Source organism: Tachypleus tridentatus, chromosome 4, assembly GCF_004210375.1.
Source record: "Tachypleus tridentatus isolate NWPU-2018 chromosome 4, ASM421037v1, whole genome shotgun sequence".
NCBI classification, from domain to species: Eukaryota; Metazoa; Arthropoda; class Merostomata; order Xiphosura; family Limulidae; genus Tachypleus; species Tachypleus tridentatus.
In genome coordinates, this window is record NC_134828.1 from 88,942,556 (window position 1) to 88,965,221 (window position 22,666).

A 22,666-nucleotide genomic window follows, 5' to 3' on the forward strand; every position below is an offset into this window, starting at 1 on the left:
TACAGTTTGACTGAGCGTAGTAACACGATCTGTAGCCATGTATTAAAGCTTCAAAATCCTTTAATATAATAAAATCAACATTTGCGTAACATTTTAATAAATCATAGTTCTTACAAGTTAGTTTAGTTTTTTGTTGTGTATGTATAGCTCTTAAAAACTTATACTTTCTAAAAATGTATTCCTAAAATGTTGCTTATAAAATGATCTTGATGTTAGTAATTTTGTTAATAGTTGTTTTTAAATTAATTTTACTTACATAACGCGATTCTGTTTATAAGTTTACAATTTTAGATAAATTGCAATAATTTGTAAATTATTCTAAACTTACACCTTTAAAAGAGTAAAATATAATTGTTGAAACAACACTTTATTTTCTTAGAGTATATGCTAGAGTTTTGTAATGAACGTCCTCGTGTACGACTTGTATGTAGATGAAATGTGACAATTCCTCTGCAGTTTTACGGAATTGGTCCTTCCTCCAAATTAATATCTTGTTTGCACACTTCAAATGATGGTTTATTCACTGTAACCTTTTCAGCTCATGTTGATCACTTTTGTTACAGAACACAACATCCCTACTGTTAAGAAAAAGTTTGAAATTAGCTCACACCTTATTAACAAGTTAAATGGCTAGACATTAAACTTAAACCAGGCTTAATAAGAGAAATTTCAGACTTAGCATTAAAAGCTGTGTCGGAACTGTATGGGTTACTTTTCATTAATAGGTTTGAACTGGTTATAGTCTGAGCTTAGCCGATACACTAATCCAGTTAATTTCTGATACTACCAGTTCGACCTGAAGAGAAAAGATGCCACTTCAGAACGGCTGGTACTGGTATTAACACTTTTATTGATAAGGAGAGAACAACGTTTTGACCTTCCTAAGTAACCTTCAGAAGTTTTGTAATTTATCATCGTTTCGGTTTTCAAGAATGCAAAGCTTTATTTCATGGTCTTATTTGATTAAGATGCATAAACACGATCCAGTCGGTCTTTAACAAAATCGCACAGTCGAGATCCAAAATTAAATACTTTTATCTTTTTACACTTTAAACGTTATGTTCCGATCCTTGCATCTTAATCAAATAAAACCATGAAATAAAGCTAATCACAAAACTACGAAATGGGCTATCTCTGCTCTGCCATCGCAGTATCGAAGCCAGATTTTTAGCGTTTCAAGTCCTTAGACTTGCAGTTGAGTGACCTGTTGGACCTTTTAATAAATATGTCCAAGTGTAATTGTAACCATGACCATTTCAGATCGTATGGTTGCGTTTGTATTAATTGGGCTGTTAATAACATTTTAGAGAAATTTCGAGATGTAAAATGTTACCATGAAGAAACAGAATGTCATAGAGATTTGTTTGAGAATACAGCGAGAATTTATAGTTTTTGTGTAACTAAATTATCTGTCTATAATGAATACAATTGGAAAACATATACTAATATTGACACACATTCCCTACTAAGCAAATATAAAACTTTACTAGTAAAAAGCAACCTTTTCTAATAAAACATATGTGTCTAAAGCATCGCTATAAATAAACCTTCATGCCTATTATTAGTAATTATTCTGCGAAAGTATGTGTACTAAATTTAAAACTATGTATATTGACTTTTTATGTTCCTTCACTTAATACATGATATAGGGGCTGACACCCTAAAGTCGGTGATTACAGTGATCTAATGTTCATCTATCATTAGCTGTTTAATTTATCTTTCACTTTGTGCTTGACATTTTCAAAGAAACACATGTAAATGTAAGAAAAATAAACAAACTACAAGTGGTAATGATTATATCGTTTATCTTAGAACTGTGATATTTTTTTGGCTTATGCAAAATGTACCAAAAATATGCTGATTTTCTAATTCCTCTAAAACCTTTGCAATATCTTATTTAGTATTCTAGTAAAGGTTTGGATGGAATATACCAAGCCGTTTTGAGAATATTTGTTTTCCTTTTAAGTCTAACGTGTGTTTTTTTTTGTGTATGTGCATTTTATATGCGCAGGCTTTACCAGTCAATAGTAAGAACTTTAAAGTCTTGTTTGAACTGAATCTTTACTGTACTGTTTTATCTCTCACTTTGGACTTATAGATTACTCTTGATGACCGAATAATGGGATTTGTCTGTCGTCCTTATAACGCACAAACGGCCTGAAAGTGTGGAATGTAATTTTATTTGATCGATAACGAAACAGAAATATTTGAACCTAGCCCCTTAATCACAGTTTGTTTATAACTGCAATTAATAACGCGAGTAACAAGTGATTAAAGTATTTTAATATCTGTTCGAGAATATCGAAGATCAGACTTTATATCCTAGTGTATATTATTGTGCAAAAATAAAATACAAAATAATCAATAATGCAAAAAATGTACTAAAATATTTTTATGAAGTATGAGACAGGTATTGTTATGTAAAATTAAAAACAGATACCATTTTTATTTGCTTTAGTAAATGTAGAACAAAAATGATATGCCAACAATAACAAAACGAAATTAATCTGTCTTCATTCATAACAATTAAATGACTCTAAACTTATCTTATAAAGTCTTCAATTTAACCATATACCAATTTAAATTAAATATCACAGTGAATACAATTTTTTCAATTTTGACATTTCCTAATGAATTACAAATAAAAACAACGGACAGAATCTTAGACAAGTTGATATCCTATATGAAATGAATATTTTTAATATTTTTGTGGCGGGTCTGTTTTTTTCATGAGTATTAGGTAGTTCAGCTTTATAACGGAAGGAAAGATTAATCAGACAATTTTCAAAGTATATCTGAGCTTAGCTGAGTTGTAACCTAAGAAATTAAATAGACTGAACACGGAATGTAAATTGAAACAAAAGTACTTTATTATTATTGCAAAATAAAGAAACAGATGGGTGTATACTTTTATAGATGTTGTATAGTCGTCTTCTATTTAATTAAAACGTCTGTCAGCAGCTACCATCTCTGGAGATGTCTTCCTTTCAACCAAATCACGTTAAAATTGACATTAATAAACTAATGCTCTGTAATAAAAAAAAACACGTTGGATTTACTCACAAAAATGAAAATGTGCATTACCGCAGGACCGGTCGTTCTTGTATAACATTTAGATATCACATATTCGGGCAGTGAACAGCTTTACTCTTGTTGACTTGTTCTGCACAATAATCAAAGATGAAACAAGGTACTGATGGCTGAAAAAGAAACAAAAGTAAGAAAAACAAAAAACAAGTCATCGTTTTTCTGGACTATGCGTTTTTGTTAAAACTACATAAAATGAAGCTAAACAAAATCTTTGAAATTTTCTATATTAATAAAAGAAGATAGAAAACATTTAATATATCCGCGCATACATCTTCACGAGAAACAAAACTTCTGATTGTGTGTAACATACCGTAAGTGATTCATTACATTTACTTACATATACTAGTGCCATGGCACAATCTCTCAATAAGATGGCGCACATAATGAAAAATGACACTTTACTAGTCTGAAAAAACAAACATTGTTTACATAAAATTACATATAACAAAACTATGGAGTTTTTCAGGCCTATAATCATGTCACAACAAAACCACATTTAGTAAGTTTTTATAACATATCATCCTTCTAGTCTTACTTTTGCAGAAAACGACACCCAGTGATTTATTTGTAGAGGTTTTAATCAGTGACGTTGTCGCAGTACAAAATAATAAATGACAACTTAACTGCTTGTACTGTTTCGGTTTCGTAACAGTGTTGGTAAAAGAAGAAGCTATACTGCTTTACTACAGTCTGATTTATTAAAAACAATATCTATAACTTTATGAAGAACTATAAGGTGCAGTGCTAACCTGCTGGTTAGTGTCTTCTGACTATGACTCACATGATCTGTAAGACTGACGATGGAAGCTATTCTAGAGCTTTCTTCTATAGAGTAGTTAAATCCAAGTTTAGGGATTCCTATGCTTAGGATAATAATTCTGTTTCTTTGCAGGAAAAAACATAAAGATGTAAAGAGTAACTACATTTAGAAATTTAACATAAAGAAATCCATGCTTATCTATGGGATTAAAACATAATCAGATTCTGGTCTCAAGTATACGTAGAGTAACACATTCCATGAGTGAAATTCGTAAACTTCATTAAGAAAAAGGAATATTAAATATCAACAGTAACTACCATCACCGACAGTAAACTGAGTATTTGAAACATATGTACACGTTTTAGTCTCTTGTTAGTTACATTGTGTACTTTTTAAATAAATAGATTAATATTTAAAGCAATTGTTTATACTTAAACTGGAATTCCAGTTAGAGTGGATTTTTTTTTTCAAGTTGGAAGATAAAAAGTGAAACATAAACATTTGCTATTGTTGGCTGACTTAGATAAATGACTCAGTTGGTTGAAAAGTAATTTTTTATTATTTATCCTTCGGAGTTTTGCGATGTAAAAGAGTAACACACTTTTTAGTTTCCGATCTCAACATACAAGTAACTTTATACGAATCAAAACCTCATTGGTAACAAAGTAGTATAACCTGCTTTAAGATCACATTCAAGAATGAATTGACTAGAAAATAACTTCTGGATTCGAACGAAGTACATTATTAATGTAATTCCTAGTAGACTCCACCCGACATTAGAAAGTCGTTATCTGATGTTTTTATTGATCTGACATCATGCTATTAAAACCTATGTTTGGTATAATCTATTGAAAACTGAAAAGGAACCCGGTATTTTCTTATAAACTGCTCGAGCTTAAACAATAACTTACGTGACAGTATTATAGTATATAAATCTGAAGCCTGGTTTAATAAGTTTTGGTGGTCATATCGAAAAGGCAGGATGACTCATCGTGAAGATGGAATATTCGTTGAGCAACGATTATTCCAAACTGTGACCTCATTTGATAGGCCGGATTTTCACTGATAAATAAAACTAGTACATACACGTTAAGAAATTGCTTTTTTATTTTTCAGGAAGCAAAACAGAATTTGCTTAACGTTAGTTTTGTACTTTAGCATAAAATACAACATATGATTCAACCATAACAGTAATGAAGTACTGTGTTGTATATATTGCGCCCATTCTGTAAGGTATGTAGTGACTGTGAGGAAGCAAAATACGTCAGTATGACCAGTAAACACTAAATGTGGAGAAATAAAGGATTAAATAGTTGTTCGAACATTCATTTACAATCAACTCATTATGTATTATACATAGTTTCATTTCTTTCCATGTCTGTGGCTTCTACTTAGTTGTCGTCTTTACCAAGAATACGAGAAAACTCTTGTTTTGAGGAATATTACTATCTGTTATTTGGTTATTATCTATGAACTGCTTTCAGAAAAACATATGAATTTTTTATGACCCAATAGTATGGATCTATCGAAATTAGGTGGGAATAGAGGTATTAATCTGAACAGTGAAAGTATATAATGTAATATTATTCTATTAGGGGCGTTCGTGAAGGCTCAACTTGATCTCTTCAGTATTAGCAGAAGAAAAAAATTAACTGTAAGCACTCAATTCCATCAATAACATGAAATATAACACAGAAACAACAACAAGAAAACAGAGATATATCGACCAAACTGGCTAAATCGTTAGTCAGTGATGAAAAACACTACATGCTGCTTACGTCTTTTATTTCTTTGTAGAGGTCAGAAAAATGTTGTTTTCTGTAATTGAAACAGCTAGCCAAAGTCATCAGCAGATTCTGTAAATATCCAAAACAATCAATCACTTTCTAAAACTTGTTTATCTCTTTCAGTGCGCTATATTTAGGCAAAAAAGAAATAAACTTGAACACATCGTTCAAATATGTAAGGTCCACTCATTGTGTAAATCCAGGTGTTTTATATTGAGCAACTGTCAAAGTGTATGTCAGTAATTTCGAAAGCGTAAAGCTACAGAGCGGACTATTTCTGCTCTGCCCATAGGAAGCATCGAAACTCGAATTTTAGCGTTATAAGTCTTCACGCTTACTGATAAATACTATGCTCATTAGTGACCACGTTCACCTAATGAAAAAAAGATTACCAGCTATCCAGTAATTAAGAGCATTGATAACAAATGACAAGTCAACCAAATTCAATGAAAATCCGTAAAACACCCACAGATTTACAGAGGAGGACACGGAGAAACAGACAATTTATTTGTTTTTTAAATTTCTCGCATAGCTATACGAGGGCTATCTGTGCTAGCCGTCCCTAATTTACCAGTGTAAGCTTAAAGGGAAAGCAGCTAGTCATCACCACCCACCGCCAACTCTTGGGCTACTCTTTTACCAACGACTAGTGGGACTGACCGTCACATTATAATGCCTCCACGACTGAAAGAGCGAGTATGTCTGATATGACGAGGATTCGAACGCGGGACCTGCGGATTACGGGTCGAGTTCTTTAACCACCTGGCCATGCCGGGCCATAAACAGACAGTCGAACAATAATAATTAAAACTAATGTTTGGTCCACCTTTACAGAAATAAATAAGTTAAAGGATAATCGTTGGGAAAAGTTAATAAATAAAAGTAGTTTATCTATGAAGGTTCAATATTACAGAGAAAGTTATCTTCATAGAACATTTGTAAGCAACAGTTGAACGCTCAACTACTAGGGCTGTTACAAGTATTTTGTGTCCTTGAACTGTTCTACTCGAGTCACTTTATACTTGTTTAATTTGTGCAGAAAGTAACGCATGCACAACAAATAAAGAGACGATAACTTCTTCATATTAATCTATAGCTCTATATTATATACAGTGAAACATCATAGACATAATATTTTTCGTTGTCTTTCAAAATATTGTACTATACACTGTAGTAAATATGTATATTAACCCTGCCAAAACTGCAAAGGCGAAACGTTGGTTTAAATAAAAATACATTATTTTATATTTATATGGAGTGTAAAGGTCGTTTTTGCTCAACTTTTATTAAACGTAGACTTGTAAGCTGTAGAAAGAAATCAAACAACACGATACAAAGAAATTGTTTTCAATGCTTGTAATTTATTACTCCAATGCTAAAAGTTTGTGAAATATTTTATTGTTACGTGTTTTGTGCGAGGAAACTGACAACACATTATCAATATTATTATTTTTTTAAATATAGCAACAGTATTTGGATTTGGAACTCAAATTTCAATTTCGCATTATTCATACAAAGTAATATTTTTAAGCTTAAGCCTAACTTAAAGAATGTATTTCAAAATTCTTATCAAAACATATATATATGTATATACACAGTTTATATATTGTTCAATTATTTAGCTAATACATACTTTAATGTTTTGTTTCGTCTGTGCATTTTCCATTCTCATTTATCATAGAAGAAGATGTTTAATATAATTCAAAATTACTTATGGTGGCAAATATTTCCTTAAGAAGACAAATTGTTTCATCATTGTGGTGTTCATAGTTTCATGACTTCATACGATTCTGAAAACAACGAAGACAGACTGAAATGTGTCAAGGTGAATTAGTTTGGCGTTTCATCAGGTCAAATGTACCGATATGCTACTTTCCGATATTATTCTATAAAGTGTTATCCTAAGCTTAACGTGGCGCAGTTTCGTAGGTTATAAATTACCAGAAAAAAAACTACAAATATTTTGTGATGATTGGATTGCTCAATGAAATATATTCCACATAGGAAGAAACTACACGTTTGTTTATCGTGTTTTATGTCTTAAATATCTTGTGAATTAGTTTATTGTAACGAGTAAGTTAACTTAATCATTTGAAGTTTAGTAAACATTGGTAAATATCACACCATTTGAATTGTTTTTCTCTAAAAAATTAACAACAATAACAAAGCAGCCTTTGAATTAATATTAGTTTAAGTGTATTTATCTGACTGAATTTCCCGTAATTTTCTTTATATTTGTATAAACATTGTGATATATATTCAGTACTAATGTGCTAGAAAAGCCAATTGCAGTGTATTTTGTTTTTATAATCACACAAACAGTGTTTATAAGGAAAAGTTCACGAGTAGTGACACTCGATGTGTTAAATGTGTGCTGTTTTTTAGAGTTTATGTTGCTGTTATTTCTCAGTGTTTCGAAGGACAAGTTGTTTTCAAGGAAACTATAATATAGATAGTATTTGGTGAACCTTTTTTTGTATGGAACAAAACGTATATATATATATTTTATTTCGTTGTTTGTCAGCAAGATAACTTGATTACAAATAAAACAAAGTTGTTGTTGACAGATAACATTAGTGACCAGCCCCACAGATGATATAGGTCAAGTGTACAACGGACAGTGGCCATTCTTTAAATCTAATCAATTTCCAAGACAGTATGTGAATGTCCAGCATTTGATGTCATTCCTAATGGAAGTTTTGTCTCTGTTTGTTTTTGATTTTCACTGAAAATGTGATTACTGTCGCCTTCCCTATGTTAAACATTTTTCACTATGAATGATGGCTAGTTGTTGAGGAAACAAGACGATGCTTTCTTTACGTAAAAAAAGAATTTTGAAAAACCCTCTTACTTACAATTCCACAAGTAAACTTCCGTTACAAACTTTGTTGGCAAGATACTTACATTTCCGTATCCTTTCAAACTTTTATCATTGTAGACAATTATTATTTTGACAGTTAGATAAACAAATATCTTGGTTATATTTAGTTGTTTGATTGACGGATTTGAGGACAACCAAGTTTGTTTAACAATGATAAAAAAGTAATACATAAAAGTTGAGACTTTTGCAATTTAGTTTACATTGGTTTATATCCAATAATAGAATTTCGTGAAAACAAAAAAACACTAATATAGAAAGCATTGTGCTTTATTTATTATAATATGCGTTAGAGAAATGAGTATTAAAATAGAATAATTGGGACATGTAACATTTCATAGTAACAAGACTATTTTTAAGTGATACCTTTAAAGTGAGTGTAATGGAACATTTGCAGGGAAAAGCCTAATATATTTTAGAGTTGTTGAACATGGTAGTGAAATATAAAACAATTACTGCTACATACTCACATTACCTGATATTATATCTAATGTGTTTGGTGTAATTGAATTACCCTTTCTGTAAGCTTGAATATTTTAATTTTGCTAAACAAGTTAAACATATCTGTAAAATAAAAAGTGAGCATTTTTTTTGCAAAATTTTGCTTTAACACAGCAACGGTTATTTCTCTGTTGACGGAACTGCGTGAAATTCTACGATAAGACATTTGTAGTTTTATTGTGATATATACACTGCAAATGTAGAATGTGTAGTGACATTTTTCCTTATTATTTAACAACAATCATTTAAAGAGACGATCCATATTTTCAATTCTACATCGAACAAGTGGGTGGCTATTACCATCTATGAATACATTTAATTTCATGTGGCTTTAAATGATGCAAATGTTTTATGGTGTTATCTTATTCAACACCGTAAAGATTATTAGTTCAAGATATTTATTTGGTGAACTTAATAACTATCATTTCTGGGCACTAGTTGGGAATAAGTTCGTTTTGAATTTAAATACATCAAGGCTTTAAAAACGGTAAAATCAATAAACGTACACTTAGAATAAGCAAGAGTAACCAATAAGCTTAACCTGAGTTAGGCCTGCTTCATTTTCGCTATTTTGTAGTTTACAGAAGTCTGTGTTTGCTTGAACCTTAGGTTTGGTTTCAATTTCGCCTAAATCTACACAAGGGCTATCGATTAAGCAGTGTAAGACTAGATGGAAGGCAGCTAGTCATCACCACCCATCGCCAACTCTTGGGCTACTCTTTCACCAACGAATAGTAGGTTTTGATAGTCACATCATAACACCTCCTCGGCTGAAAGGGCGATCATGTTTGGTGAGACGGGGATTCAAACCCGCAATCCTCAAGATTACGAGTCGAGCGCCGAAACCACCTCGCCGTGCCAGGCTGATTTTAGGATAAAAGATAAATTCAACAACAAATTTTGACTTATTATCTCTATTTTTATTAGAATCGCAGCTAAAAACACTTTCAATATTTCACATTAACGAGAATAGTATCTATGAATTTAATGCAACATTTATCTTTATCACTTCTATAAACGGATTGTTTGAAATTACCCACTGTTTTATGCACTGTTTGCTACAATGAGTTTATTTTACAACTTGTATCTATGGTTTATTGAAAATTACCTTTTGTCTAATTCATTGTCCTTGCGACAGTGGGTTTCATTTACAAACAGTGTAACGATGATTAAGTCGATGAAAATTACATCTGCGATTTCCGCCCAAGAAATTCTGCTAGATGTTACGTGTAGATTTTTCTGAAACTATTGTTACTTAAGTAATGCGTAGGTGGTTTTAAAGTTAAGACGACTGAGTGCGTGTATTCTCTAAGCCTACACTAAATTTTTAACATCAAAAGAATTTTTCAAAACTTTAAAACGTTGCTATGGGTGATATCGATTATTATTGGTACTCAATGGACTTTTTTATAAATATATTTATATATGTGTGTGCGCATGTTTTTCATCTATAGCTAAAATATGTCATAAGCCACTTTGTGCATTCAAGTAGAGTTGTATTCTATTTGATAATAAAAGTTTTGAAAAATTCAGTTTTCTACAAAGGTTGCCCAACTGTTTGAAGCGGATATGTATTAAACTGTAAGTTTAGCGCTTAATAGTAAAATTTAATCCTTTGTGTACATGAATTACTCTTTGCTCAGAAATTGAAATGTTAAAAATTTAGATATTTTTGAAAAATAAAACGTAACATTTACACCATTATTAGTAGGATTATAATTTATGTACACTGTTTACACAGTTTTAACAATACTCGTACTATTCCAATGAGTACTATTAACTAAACTGAATAATGTGCCCAAACAATTCTTTAATTTGTTTTTCTCAGATAATTTCTTATTCTAATAAACCATACTTCGTGGTTTAATGATACGAACTGAACGATACGATACTTCTCTCTTGGATTTCAGCAACAACCATAAATATTTTGGTTATCCCCAGAACCAGTTTCTAAGCTAGTACTTATTTTTGTTCGTATATCTAGGCTGTATGCAGGCTTTGACAAGTTAAAAACTACTTGTGTTAAACACACTTTATAAAAACATTTCAAAGCCATGTATTACTCAAGAAATTGCTTCATCCTAGATTGTGTTCATTTGGATGATCATGCTTATCTGCATTTTACCTCACATTCATATTTTTACTGTATTAAGCTTGGCAAATCTGTAAGTGGTCGTCGGCTTGAGTTTAAGCACACCAAAGGTGCATGAAGTTGGTGTTAATCCAGTTTCTTCAGCCACTTTTCTGCATGAAAATAGCCATTGATTTAGTTTCGAATATTTTGTTATTATCTTGTTAATTGTTTTAAAAGACATGTCGTATATCATCAGAGTGACGTTTTGAGTCGAAAGGTTCTCTTTCATAGCCCTAACCTTTCTTTTAAGATGAAAGTATAATTGTGAATTGTTTTTGGATGCGGTTACAAATATTATTTTTGTCATTCTAATCTAAGCATTCTTCTATCAAAAAATCTTAGTTTCCTCAGTGTATATTAAAGGCTCCCTTATTCAGAATCCCACATCTTTGGCTTGATATAGGTTAGCTAAATCGCTATAAAAGTACTCTTTCTTGAAACGTGTGGTGTTTTAATTTTCTCTCCAGGCGTAAGATTGTCTGAAGTGATATTGCGCTTTCGACAAAAATCAAATATGTGTCGCCTGTGGCGTCACGGCTTGTACGTACAGCAAGACACTGCTGTATTAGCATAAGCACTCCTTTTCATAACATTCAAGTAGCCCTCTATGAATCATTAAAATCGACCCCTAGTATTATAATTTGATGTAGAATGGACGTCAAGGTTTATTTGCATCGCATCTTTTATCTAAAGACTTTAAGCAACTTCTTTATAATAAATTATTTGTATTATATATAAATATAAATTGTATGCATCTGTTTAAAGTTCCAATCAATATCACGCTATACACTAAACCAACTTTGTTTGCCATAAGCAAAAATTTCTTTCAGATTGTATAGATTCAGAGTGAAAAATATTGTTCATTGCTTGGAAAAAAAAAGTACTTGTTAATAGGGTATTTTTAATTATTCATCGAACAAGTGACTGGGTATAGACTCCTGACACTAATTAGTAAGATACTGCTATTATTTTCTTAGTGTTTCGAAATACTTTCTATAAAGTGTAAACAAAATAGGCGAACATGAGTATGTATGTATTTTTTTATAGCAAAGTTACATTGGACTATGTGCTATGTTCATCGAAGAAACTCGAACCCTTCATGTTAGCATTGCAGATTTGTAGACATACCTCTGTCTTGACTGGGGACAGAATAGGTGAAGATAGAGAAGATATCATAATAAAAAAAATTTAAGAGAGTTAAAAAAAACATACCGATGAAAGACATTTTGATCTTTCTTTACTAGCTCTCTCCGCTAGATGTCGTGGTTTTCATAGAATTTGCAATTATAATTTAGCGAAATCAATGTTGAAAAATATAAATATGTTCGTAGTAAAACATCAGATATCTCAGATTACTATTAACATATCAAATACTGTGGCATGAGAAAATGGTTAGATTTTATATAAAAAATATAACAATTATTAATTGATACAAGGGTTTGTGTACACAATTAAAACGGTCATTGTAAAGGGAAAAGGGTCACTTCTAGTGGTGTTTAGGACAAGCGAGCACGCGCGTACATTTAGCAGTGAAAGACTAGGGGAAAGGCAGCTAGTCGTCATCACCCACCTTGAACTTTTGGACTACTCTTTTACTAACGAATAGTGGGATTGACCGCACATAATAACGCCTGAAAGGGCGAGCATATTTAGTGTGACTAAGATTCCAACCTGCGACTCTCAGGTTGTGAGTTGAGCTCCATAACCAGCCAACTATGCTTGTACCGGAATTACGTCAGCCATATTTTTTATGGAATGAATTAGTACAGTGTACTACCAGTTTAAGTTTTAAAAAAGTGGTTATTATATGTCAAAACAAATCGTGAGTGTATATAAAAATACCCATACAAGGTATAAAAATTCTTCTGAGAAAAATACTTTGCTTTCGAGTGAGTAAAGTGATTTGGTGAAACGCTCATAAAGAAAAAAGATTCTCTTTTCCTACCGTTCTGCCGATTTTTGGTAGTTATTTTGGTCGAGAAGATATCACGCCCCTTAAAGAGTCTCAAAGATAAGCAGGGACTATCATAAACAACTGTTTCTCTTCACCCTACTTTGTGTCCAATGGATAAAGACTTTCTTTAAAAAATTAAAAAAACTCTAATTTTCTGTTCTTGAACATCGTTAGAAAAGGACCCCTCGTGTGTGCGCAAAACTACGGACACTAGTACCGCGCATGCGGTAGATGCAAGGATCTGAAAAATCGCACTTTTGTGACTAGCGACAAAAACGTTCGCGGACATCTTATAAACCACAATGCGGATGGAAGGAGAGATACAGCGCGCAAATACCCTTTTAAAATTCATAAACAAAACTGTATCCACAATCGTACACAAGTAGGAGTTTTCCAAACACATACACTGGCTGTATTGTCTTGCTTGATACACCTTACAGTGGCTGTTTCGTCTATGTTTTATTTGCTGGATACACCTTAAAATAACTGTTTTGTCTATGTTTGGTTCTTCAGAAATCTTATTAAGACATAATAACAAAACTTTAGCTTGAATTGAATACACTTGCTTGTAATTCGCTTTTTTTTTTGGTCCGGCATGGCCAGGTGGTAAAGGCACTCGACTCGTAATCTGACGGTCGCGTGTTCATATTTCCGTCACACCAAACATGATCACCCCTTTCACCTGTGGAGGCGTTATAATGTGACCGTCAATCCCACTATTCATTAGTAAAAGAGTAACCCAAGAGTTGGCGGTAGGTGGTGATGCCTAGCTTCTTTCCTTCTAGTCTTACACTGCTAAATTAGAGACGACTAGCGCAGATAGCCCTCGTGTAGCTTTTCGCGAAATTAAAAATAAACAAACAATCGCTCTTTTTTATCATATATTCAACAGAAACGTGTTGGGAAAGAAAGAGAAGTGTTATAATCCATTTGTTTGAACGAACCCCGAAGGCGATAAATATCATATAACTTTCATACAGCTAACTATCTTACCTATGATTGATGTTATTCTTTTGTTTTGTTTGAGCAGGAATAAAATAACTCTATGCTATATATAAACATTTTAGAGCAATTTAGTATTTTGTGTTTGTTTGTTTGGTATTAACCATATAACACATCATTACCATCTGTGCTTTTCCCACCACCAGTATCGAAACTCGGTTTCTAGTAGTCTGAGTCAGTATTTTGTGAGATGACACTCTATTAAAGATCTTGATGCTATAAAAACTCCAATTTAAGCTTTGTATTAATTACAAACGTCTATTTACGTGGAATAAACAAATAATTTCAACAGTTAGTATTTATATTAAAGAATTAGACGAACTGAAGTTATAGATAATGAAAATTTTTATGTGAATTTTATATATTACATTTGTCACTAGTGGTACTAAGGTATTAAAAGATTCAACAGAGTGTCTTACTTGTTCATAATAGATGTCTGCTTGCTTGTATGATACATGTAAAAGTACGGTGTACAACTCACTGCTGATGCTATCAGACTCAACGTATATTACAATGGTAAACAGTTTAGCTGTTTACGAGTGTACACTTACGGATGCTGCGGATGAGCTTCATGTACTAGCGATTGCAGTAAGAAATTTAACACCACAAACAGTAAGAAATAATATAGAATCTATGGTTTTTTATTTATTTATTATCATCATATTAATACAATCTTATTACCATAACGGATAGAATTAGATTGAAATTTCGAGAAACATGTGAAGATATTTTGATATAAGTAACTTTAATATTTAAAAGTATAGATAATATATCAAATATTGTTTATTTGTTATTAAGCACAAAACTACGTAAATAAACTGTCTGTTTCGTGTCAATCGTGGGTAACAAAAGCTGATTTTTTAGATTTATTAGATTATTGTTGTTTAGCCTCGGGTATGTGGGGGGTGGTGGGATAGATACTTCATAATCAGTATGTGTAAAACAGGCATATTTGTTATAATAGTAACATAAATGATGTTTGCCTACTAACCATGTGATTTGTATCAAACTGAAAAGAGTAAAATAGGCACTATGTGTTATAATGGTAACATAAATACATGATGTTTGACTATTAATCATGCGATTTTCAGGTGCATCATTGGAATCTCACTTATAAGGGCATGTCTACAGGGTTGGCGCGAAGGCAGACCATTATTGGAGATCTCTGTCTACCTTCAATTTGAGATATCAGAATTTAGTATTTTAAGATCTCTAAACTACTAACATGAAAACACTTTTGCTGTTGTTATTGTTTGTTTATATTTCTGCGTGGGAAGATTTAGTAGAAGTTTGAAACAATATTAGACTACCGTGAAGATATGCGTAGAGAGCCTAAGACAGTTTCTTTATTTTATAATTAAAAATAAGAAATAGACATCTCTCAAGCCAAAAACATGTGTATTTTGTACTTGTATTTAATAGCACACGATTTCTATGGTTTGCCTTCAGCTTCAACGTATCTGAGCGCCCATCATGAAGAAGTGATTAAAACAGATCAAAATTATATTAATTATACACTTTTTTCTTCTAGCCATAGGATGCCCTATTTTCTACCGTTTATTTCAAAAACCATTGGTTTTCCTTTGCCTTTGCTGTATCTTCGTAGAAACCACGTTTCTTAGAAGCGTTTTGCCATTAGATATAAATTTTCCAAGAGAGTAAATCTGTTTTTATTTCGTATTTAGAAAAAACAAAACAGTGTGTGTGTGTTTTTTATAGCAAAGCCACATAAGACTACCTGCTGAGTCCACCGAGGGGAATCGAGCCCCTGATTTTAGCGTTGTAAATCCTTAGACTTTACCGAACAAAACAGAACTGTTAACCATTTTTTTATAATTAATGATCTTAGAGATGCCTATAAGAATTTTATTTCGATTATTTTGAATAGACTATGAATGAAATCTATAGCGTGAAATTTATAAGGGCGAAAGTAAAGTTTAAGTTGAATGTAAAAAAAATATATATATTAGTCTGATATTATTAGAAACTTGTGTATTTGGAAACATAGTCTGTGGATCAATAGATATTCAACTGATGTAGAAATAAATTAATGACTCCGCAGCTTTATAAAGGGGTTGAAACTATATTTTCAAAATGTAATTAGATATTCACAGTATTTTTTGGTAAACGTTTGTATGGTTAATGTACTAAACACTTAATTCATTGCTGAATAAGACAAACAGAAATAAGATCAAACTGACGTAAAAATAAATTTAAAAAACTTTAAACATGGAACCTTATCTTAATCAGCGATGGTATAAAATAAGTTGCATAATTTCAAGATTCATCATTTTGATGGGCCAGTTAGCCACGTGAAGCTCTACAGCTAACTAGACAGCGATACTAATGGCCACGTCTTATTAAACAGGCTCTGATAAATAAGATGCTTAAATTCTGGCTTTTATATCAAGTTTCCATCGAAAGAAGGCGTCTGTTTTTTTAATTTTTAGTTTTATGATCTCGCATGCAAGCTGTAACACGCGAACAATATGAATCTCTTGTATTTGAAAGTAGTTCATTATTTTCGTGTTTAATATGATAATTTCTTGGGTCTTTTTCTTGTAACGATACATTCAGTATGTTTCCTTTTGTGTTAAATGAGGTCTTCTTGAAATCATGTTTATCCTTTTTCTTTAAGAAGAAGGACCATGAAATGTGGACGTTGCTTCTTTACGATCTAATATAAAGCCGTTACTAACTTAGACGACCGTAAAAAAAACATTATACTTTTTACTTTCGGTAGTGACGAAGAAGAAGATGTTTCCCGTTTATCATCCTGATGTGTCTCAAAAAGACATCCTCCGTTCTGAATGAATCACCAACATCACTAAGCATATACTGTCGATCCACTGCCTTAAAAGCCTTGGGTAAGATCTTTCGAATTATATTTCATAAAGTCTTTACTAAGCAAAATCACTAAACAAACAAAACAAACAAATAGACAATGCACAGCACGACCATTTAAGTTACAAGGCAATGTTATCAAGTTTGTTAAGCACTTCTTTGGATAAAAACAGCTTTTATATAGCGATGTAATTCTATGACTTATAGGTGTCAGTTCCGATATGTTGAGGTGATTTTTTTTAAAGAAAGCAATGTAGTTCTTTATTGAAGACCATCAGGCCTAAATTACTGAACGCTATGTAGGTTTCAATAAATAAGCGCAAATAAAGGCCTTCATGTACATGTTATTACTTTTTTACTGATAACCACCCCTATCTTAGCTATATCTAAACTGGAGAGAGCAAACTGAGTAAATTTTCCCCATCTGTGCAAGCGTCTTTATCATTACTGTTGCCTTGGTAACGTATTATAATTTTCACGCTGTTTAATTAGCTGTTACGCTCTCGGTGAACCAAAGGTTTGTTCTAGATGTACACGAAAATAAACTCTGTAATGTAGGAAATCTACATATGAATTGTGATCTGCGTTGATCGTTGATTAGGCCTAAGGCGGTGACAACGTAAAATTTACATAATCAGAACCGACAGGCATTATAACTTAGGCCCCATCCACGATGGACGCAATAAACCACTATAACACTCCAGTGGGTTTCCTACAATGTGATCATGAGCTAAAGAGCCTCAAAACCAGTGTAACAAGATCGACAATTTATGTTTGGATAGATTGTTAATTTGCATGACAATACGAAGAAAATTAAAACAAGATAGCTAGTTTGAACACTGATGACACCTAGCTCGTCTAGAAACAGAGATTAAAATTATGCAAGGTTAAATGTCCATTTCAGTAAACAATATGAATGTAATGGTACTAGGAAAAATAGATTATGGTGAATATGCTTTAGTCGTGACTAAGTTCCAAGGACTGTACTAGCAAAGAGACCATTTTACACAGGAATAAAAAATGAAATTACAATAAAATACCTAGGACTGGTGCCTACAAGATTCAAGTACAGTTGTGATTAATTCGTGAAAAAGTTCCACTGACCTAAGTTTTCCTTTGTATGTACTTAGGCTAACAGGAGATTGAGTTGCTTGTTTTCCCTTTACAAGAAAAGTGATTTTTTTTCAAATATTTTTTATTTTAAAGAAAGGTATTTCTCTTACTCATAAATGCAATTTTTTATGTCAGTGTAGTACCAAACTTCAACAACAGTCGCAGCAAGTAATAAATAATGCATCTGGAGTTGTAAAAGACAAGGAAAATAAATATTATTTTTCAACCTTGCACCCATGAAAAACTCACTTATTTCAATAGAACATGTTACAGTTTCTCCTAGCAGGAAGTAATAGTTCGATTTTTATATCTCATATTTTGTGAAAGCAGTTATATTGAATGTGTGTACATATTCGCATATAAAACTAGAACCAGCAGACAACTATTATGTATCAAAACAATGACAGGATAGAAAATATTTGTTAATAAAGAAAAAAAGGGAATAATTTAAATTAGAGTAAAAATTGAAGCTTTTGTACTCAACACAAAACAAAAAGTGCGTATGTCTTGTGACACTGGCTAGCTATAGTGTCATCAGAAACTTACTCATTGCTAAGACAGAGGGAAAATCATATCTTTACTAGGCAAAGACTCAAGGATTGTGTTTACACTGTATTTTTAAGTTAGGCCATAGTCCGAGTGCGGCATCCTTCAACCCTAGATTACCTATGGCAATAACTCTTCCTTATGCATACTAATTTATATTAAAATATTGTAACAATGTCGCTCTTATTAACTGCACACACCTCAGAGAAACGATGACAAATAAACATGGGAAAGTTTGCTTGTTTTGAATTTCGCGCAAAGCTACTCGAGGTTATCTGTGCCAGCTGTTCATAATTTAGCAGAGAAAGACTAGCAGGAAGGTAGCTAATTGTTACCACCGACCGACAACTCTTGGGCTACTCTTTTATTAACTAATAGTGGGATTGACTGTAAGAGTATAACGCTCTCACGGCTGAAAAGGCGAACATGTTTGGTGGTACGGGGATTGGAAAACGCGACCAGCATATTGTCATAGTGTAGCTTTGTGCGAAATTCAAAACAAATCATATATACAGTGAAAGATTAGTGGAAGAACTGAAGAAGTAAAACGAAATAAAAAAAATCTATTGATGATTAACACTCCAGTTCTAACTATCTTGACGTCTGATAATCCTGGTATTTTGTTATCTTTTAGTCTTTAAAGCTCAACTTTTAACATTCAGTTTGTTTTCAGAACAAGCAGACCTCATTGTTTTACAAAACAAATACGCGACATCAAGATGAATAAACTTTTTCTTATGTTTATTAAGCTGTTGTTACTTAAGACAAATAAAGTGTACACGATAACAACACATATGCTATGATTTGGTAGCTTTATAGTGTGCCAGGATCATGAAGTTAAAAAGTACTTGTTTGTGACCCATTTTCTATGCAATTTGGGGTCAATTTGGGGTCACAGATGTGTGATAACAGTGACAATGAAATATTAATAATGAGCCAGAGAAGAATAGTCTTAGTGTTGGCGGTGAATGCTTTTGACTAGCTGCCTTCCCTCTAGTTTGTCAGCTCAACCGTTCTAAGCAGATAGTTGCTGACTGTAACTGACTGCTTTTCGAGATGTTTACGTAGTTAACTGAAAGTAACTGTCGTATGACTGATTTTTCTTTCAAAGGCTAGTAATGCCTATCACGCTCTGGTTTTACATTATACAACCAAACTACCTGGTCAGCAAACTTAACACCTAAATTATACCTCGACAAACAAGATGTTGTTTTAATATTTCGATCTAAATTATGCAGAATAGAAACAAATATAACCAGAGTGCATTGTTACTTCTGTCAGTATGAATTCGTGGTTGTCTATAGATGTATATAAATACATACATATAATATATATGAATTTACAATTAAAAACAAATTGATATATAAAAAACAACAACAACAAAAGCCCAAAATATATTTGGGTTCTATTTAGAGATGATATTTGTTGTTTTTTATCCAATACCTATATGATCACATACCATTCGATACTCATGGTCAGTACTGTTAATTGATTATTATACGATTTCACACATAAGGTAATTTACAAAAGTTGAAAGTGAATAACTAAGAAAACACAACACGTGTGATTGTATACTTTACGTGAAAAGGTATCTGTAAAAAGAAATTAACCAAATTTCTTTCTTGTTTTATTTTAGAAATTTCTCGTTAACATGGGCATTTCCATTACGAAACACGATGTTCAAAAGCCTTGGATTATATTAGCTCAGGGGAATAATGTCTAACTTTGTTTAAAAGTGGATCAGATAATGATAAGGAAGAACTGATGAGCGAAGCGACGCCAGAAGTTTTTATGCTAAAAATATTCAGGGTGGGGTAGAAAATACTTTTCCGCCCCATTAAAAAAGGGCCTATTGCTGGGGGATGATCTAAATGCTGTTATATAGGGCTGCAGACAACGTCAGGGTTCATGCCACAATGCTGTACAAATGCTCCGCATTCTCAGCTATAGGTGAGTTACAAGAGTAACAGTCAAAAACTTTATTCAATTCATTGTATCTCTGTCACTACAATTGCATTACCGCTCCTAGAAATTAATTATAAACGTAATAAGGGCAATGAAACTGATTCTAACCCTAAAGGTAAACACATTTACGATTTCAATTCTGTAGTTTATTCTCTTGTGCGTGATAGAATGACATACCCGTGTAAAGCATTCTTGTATATATTGTACAATACACAATTTAATTATAACCTGTGAAAGCATATAATGTTTAAGCTCTTCCCTTGCGATTATTTGCAAATTAATAATTTTGAAAGCGTTACCTCAACATTTACCCACGGTTATCACCCGGAACATTCACCAAACTTATCATCCTATTAGAAACATTAGTCATGTGTGAATCACGGTCATGAAGACACGCTGTGATCGCGAAACAATAATACGTTCGTGAAATGTACCATTCCATTGCCAAGATGTGGAGTGAGTGGATATTATTGCTCATGTACCGAATACGTGTCGCATATTGACAGGTCATGCAGGCGCATATTAAATTCTCACAAAATCAATGCAATGTTGATGATGTCACTCCCTCACCATTCTGGTTTTCAGGGGCTACAGTATAATGCCTGTAACATTAACGATGAAAATAAAAAAAAACTGAATGAATTATAGACTTTTATCACTTATTTAATGAGTTATATTTCAACCTATTTTTACAATAAGAAGAAACTCAAACTGCAATTTTTTGTCTCGGTTTCATAGTATATAATTACACTAGATAATACTTTGTATTTTATTATACTATAAAATAATTTTGTAATTGTAACGTAATGTTACATTAATATCTAAGTTTGTAGCCATGATATTGTGTTATAATAAGTAAAATATTGTATTAAAAGTAAATTGAAAACGAGTTGTATTATGATGGTATTTCTTATTCTACAAAATATGATGTTGTGCCTATATTATCAAGTCATAATATCTGTAGTAGGTTTTGTAATGAATTTGAATGTCAACTCATAGATAATGAGAAATTTTAATAAATAATTAAAAATCGTTAACAGTTTGAAGTTCTGTGAAAATAAATACAATTGTGGAGTGTGTACAAAACCTTCACATTTCAGAAGTTTAAAACCTACATTACATCAACTACTAATTTCGAATTTACTTTAGTGTTTGTTTCGTTCTTTAACACAAAGCTACGTAATGAGCTAAACATGCTGTGCCAACCACGGCTATCGAAAACTGGTTTTTAGCGTTATAAGCTTTCAGACTTAAGCTGAGTCACTGTATGTGTGTGGGCGCAATAATATGGAACCATATTTTAATTGCGAAATATTTAGTAAATGATCAATATATTTTTATTTTATCACTATAGCATGCTAATTTAAAGTGTCATATAAAATGAACACTTGTATAGTTTTCTGGGTAAGTTTATTTCTTCTCTGTCAAAAAAGAGCAGCTACGAAAAACAGAAAGGAACACATTTCTTCTTCTGTCAAAACAAATCCATTTTAACAGCCACATATTTGTAATAGACAGTTTTCAATAAGTGATGATACGATTTCGCAGAACAGTGCAGAAAATGCTTAATCGTGGAATTTCTACGCTATTATTACAATTTTTTCTTATGACTTATAACGAAGGCCCGGCATGGCCAAGCATGTTAAGGCGTGCGACTCGTAATCTGAGGGTCACGGGTTCGCATCCCCGTCGCATCAAACATGCTCGCCCTTTCTGCCGTGGGAGCGTTATAATGTGACGGTCAATCCCACTATTCGTTGGTAAAAGAGTAGCCCAAGAGTTGGCAATGGGTGATGATGAATAGCTGTCTTCCCTCTAGTCATACACTGCTAAATTAGGGACGGCTAGCGCAGATAGCCCTCGAGTAGCTTGGTGCGAAATTCAAAAAATAAACAGACTTACAACGCAAGGGTTAAATCTATTACTTAAAGCAGCAGAATCAGTTTTTAAAACTGGTGCAATAAAAAATACATTGGGGGAGATAGTAAACCTTATTGTTATCTTAACTGAAGAGGGTAATGATATGTCATTTTAACTAATCGCTGCCAGCAAGACCTCTCCAATTTGACTAAACGAGCAGGCAACAGTGATG

At 32.4% G+C, this 22,666-nt stretch overlaps 1 long non-coding RNA gene across 2 annotated transcripts in view; it reads left to right on the plus strand.

Annotated features, from left to right (window-relative positions):
• Positions 1-22,666, plus strand: part of LOC143248376 (uncharacterized) — a 59,593-nt gene that overhangs the window by 16,520 nt on the left and 20,407 nt on the right. For both annotated transcript variants that reach the window (XR_013026951.1, XR_013026952.1), the window contains exon 2: positions 16,850-16,973. This is a non-coding gene — a long non-coding RNA (uncharacterized LOC143248376). The remainder of the gene's footprint in view (positions 1-16,849; positions 16,974-22,666) is intronic.